The sequence below is a fragment of the Diadema antillarum genome, unplaced genomic scaffold (genome assembly GCF_040938485.1).
Source record: "Diadema antillarum isolate AM-2024a unplaced genomic scaffold, OU_Dant_1.0 scf00000057, whole genome shotgun sequence".
Classification (NCBI taxonomy): domain Eukaryota; kingdom Metazoa; phylum Echinodermata; class Echinoidea; order Diadematoida; family Diadematidae; genus Diadema; species Diadema antillarum.
This window is the reverse complement of record NW_027270946.1, coordinates 2,774,470-2,778,361: the sequence shown is the minus strand read 5'-3', so window position 1 is coordinate 2,778,361 and position 3,892 is coordinate 2,774,470. Positions and strand designations below refer to the sequence as shown.

General features: G+C 38.6%; 1 non-coding gene across 1 annotated transcript; it reads right to left on the bottom strand.

Annotated features, from left to right (window-relative positions):
• Positions 1–3,599: 3,599 nt before the first annotated feature.
• Positions 3,600–3,672, bottom strand: Trnat-ggu (transfer RNA threonine (anticodon GGU)). The gene has a single exon. It is a non-coding gene; the product is annotated as a tRNA-Thr (tRNA).
• Positions 3,673–3,892: the final 220 nt, after the last annotated feature.

Sequence of the window (3,892 nt, the reverse complement as noted above, 5' to 3'; positions counted from 1 at the left end):
GCGTGTCCCAGAAAAAAAACGAAACCGGGTTTCCATGCAACTTTTTACTATTGAAATCATACATTTTCTTTACGAGCTATACATCAATGGAAAGATACACTTTTCTTCTTTCATTTGATGTACAACTTAATGTTCATTATTCATACATGACTGAGTTAGAACAATGAAAAGTGGTGCTACCAAATTTTCATTTGCACGCGCAAATGGTGACTTTAAGTGAATTTTTCAGACTTTTAACGTTACGGTTTCGAAAAATATAGTTGTTAACCCAAATATTCATATTTTCTTCTTTCATATGAGACCTTACGCGTCAAATATGAATAACGCATGCTTGAGAAAAATCTGTATGAAAGCATGCTTCATTTCTGCCAATTCTACTGATAGTCGAAGAAAACAAGCATTCAGCTCTCCCGACCTAGCATTAGACAATGGGCTCATCTGCACCATTGAATTCACACAAAACAACCACAGTGAATGTTGTGGGGGGGGGGGGATATTTACAGAGGATGCTGTATGAGACGGACAACCCTTTGTTGTCATTCATTAAGAATAAGCTATGAGACATAACCAATAATTAAAGACTAATATCGTGAGTATTCTCAGGCTGCACGCAGTCCAATGGCTACGTGAAATCATAAAACAATGATACACATTTTGATGATTTTATACCTCAAACTTATTTCACTGTTTTCATTCCTCTCTACATTTCCCTCACGCGTGGTTAGTCCTTCATCAGTGACAGGGTTTTGAAGTTTTTGAAGGGGGAGGGGAAGCAGAAAGAGAGGGTTCTTCACTTTATTTATCACTGAACTTGCTTTGTACATTTCAAAGGTACAAGTGCAGGGCAGAAAGTCGTCTTCTGTTTTGTTCTGTTTTGTGTGGGGGGGGGGGGGCGGGAGGGCTCGGTAGGCTTTTTCAGTTACTGTTCTCCCCTTCACATTCCGCTGATGAACACCCTTGCTCTGTGGTTGGATCATGTGCTAATTTACGACCCTATTCCGAACCGTCTCTAACATTCCCTTTTAACCCCTCTCTTCATGTTTGTGTAAATTCATTGAAGCATGAAGGCCATTGTTATCTGCCAAGTCGGGCAGGCGTCCGGAAAGCTAACTGACTCCTTAATTACTATCCATCTTTCTGAGTAAAATGGAAGCATATTTTCAAATTAGGTTTCCTCGAGCAGACGTAGATCATTTTTCACGCATGAGATGTCATTTGAAAAGTAAAAGAATGGATATTAAGGCCATGATTTCATTTTTTACAAAGGATCGCCGAAAAGGCCGAAAAAAACTCATCCAAAGTCGCCATTTGCTCGTGCAAATGAAAATTTAGTAGTATTACTTTCTATTGTTCTAAATCAGCCATGCATGAATTATGAACAATGAAATGTGCATCAAATGAAAGGAGAGAAATAAATCTTTCCATTCATGCATATCTCATAAAAGAAATATATGATTATGATCCCAAAAAATTGCAATGAAACTCGGTTTCGTTTTTTCTGGGACACGTTGTATAAAGCCCAATCCGGAAATTAAATGAAAGGAAATAAAGCATACGATTATATCAAATCAACTTGAATTATATATCATAGTCGTATATTCATGTACCTGTCCAGGAGATCCATATATGTCAATGAAATCTGGATTTGTTAGGTAAGATGGTGACAGGCGCATGTACATGCCTGGTTCCCCGCACTGGCCAGGTTGCTCCGTCTCGGGCTGGTCATTGCCATCGCTATTAATTCTGACATCACTGGTGTCGTAGGTTTCCCACGTGACCTGTTGGTATTCGGCTGAATCCGCCCAATCAGCAGGAACTACGATCCGAATTGTCTTGAAATAAGCAAGTCGCCTGTTTCAAAAGAGGTCAGTGAGCTTATTTATTGTGACGAATTTTACAGACGTACAAAAATATTGACCAAATTGATGATGAATTTATTGGTGAAAGAAACAGGCCACACCCTCAAGTTGAACTTGGTTATGGTGAAACAATGGGTGCGTATCATTTTGTGATCAATTGCGATTAGAATATAGTGCGAGTATAGGAAATAAATGGTTCAGCATAATGTGCGTATATGTGCGTGAGTATACATGTGCGTGTGTGTGTGTGTGTGTCTCTCTCTCTCTCTCTCTCTCTCTCTCTCTCTATTTACTCCATGTGTTTGCGTGCGCATGCGTGCGTACAGAGGGTCGGCACATTGATTCATTTACACTTGAGAGTGAGAAATTAATGCCTATTGGAGATTTGGAATTATTGTTTTGGTTATTCAATGCACTTATAATTCGTGGCCGTGAAAGGGGAAAAATTATATATAACATACATATATCTACAGATTTGCAATTTGTTAGCAACGGATCACAAAGACTGGTGTATTTAGCCCTCTGCGTGCAACTATATTACTCAGTCAATAATTGCCTTATATTAGATCTCCATAACGGTCCTCTTACTATACCATGACCTCCAAATTGGTACACACTTCCACACCTGTATGACAAGTGGACGCGGAGTAAGTTCTATCGCGTGGGATTCGAAGTTCGAATTTAAAGTTTTGATGGTTCTGAGCATTTTAATGTTTAAACTGTACCAAAAAAAACCTTGATTATGAATATCCCCATACATACATGTATACCGTACATGAGCAGAACATGATAAGACACAGTTTAACAACCCCGGTCCCCATTCAAGAACAAAATAATGTGAAGGGTCATGGACACTAACAGACTACAGAGATTAGAGTGGAGGGAAGTACAGGCGAACTCGGCAACTTCATTGAATCTGTATAAGGGTGTGTTCGCTTTGAGTATTTTCACAATGAGGCAGATAGAGTTCTTTTGAATACAAAACAAGAGAAAAATTCCATCTGATTTGTAAAAAAAAAAAAAAAAATCAGATAAATTGCGTGAATGTTTTGCAAGGCTTCTATCTCACCCATGTTATTCTTTGGTAATAGCCTTTTTTTATCAGTTGTAAAAAGTCTTAGATGTTCCCTATATAGGGTGGATGCATATCTTACAAAGGTACATTATGCATCAAAATTTTAGGAGTGCAAGACTACATGTCACATCAGGCAAAGAAAGATTCTTCATGAACCCTCTGAGTGTCAGATTAATTACCAGCCGATAGATTTGTGGGTGAAATTTGTGCACACTTTACTTAGTGGCACAGAAAAGATGAAATGTAAGTTGATGCATTTTTACTTAACACAGTATTGTTGACTAATGATAAAGGTCGTTTATCGTGTGTGCATATCGCTTAAGAGTCCCTCCTCCCAACAAATAACAAACAAAACACAACAAACAACAACAACAACACTGTATCGTGATTTCATGGTGATACATCGAAAAGGAGTCCATGTCACAGGGTAAAAACCGATCGAAAGATACGAAGAGAACTGAAAGAGAGGATATCACACGGAACATAACAGAAATTTCTATATTTGTATGCTTATGATAAACTATTATCCTTGTTCAAATTCATGAATTTTTTCCGTCGAGATGTTTTCATTGCAACTGATTGACAAATTGCCCTACATCGACGTAAATAAGCACTGAATTAATCAGTGTTTTAGTAGTAGCCATGATAAAAAATCATGGGCGTACATACTCGAGCAGGATTCGAACCTACGACCTCCTGATCACCAGACAGGCGTCATGTCCACTAGACCACCGAGCTTTCGCCCGAAAGCAAGTGTTGGTTCTAATCCTTATAGCATGCAGCGGGTACTGCTTTGTTATTCAAATTCATGAATTTCTTCCGTCGAGATGTTTTCATTGCAACTGATTGACAAATTGCCCTACATCGACGTAAATAAGCACTGAATTGATCAGTGTTTTAGTAGTAGCCATGATAAAAAATCATGGGCGTACATACTCGAGCAGGATTCGAACCTACG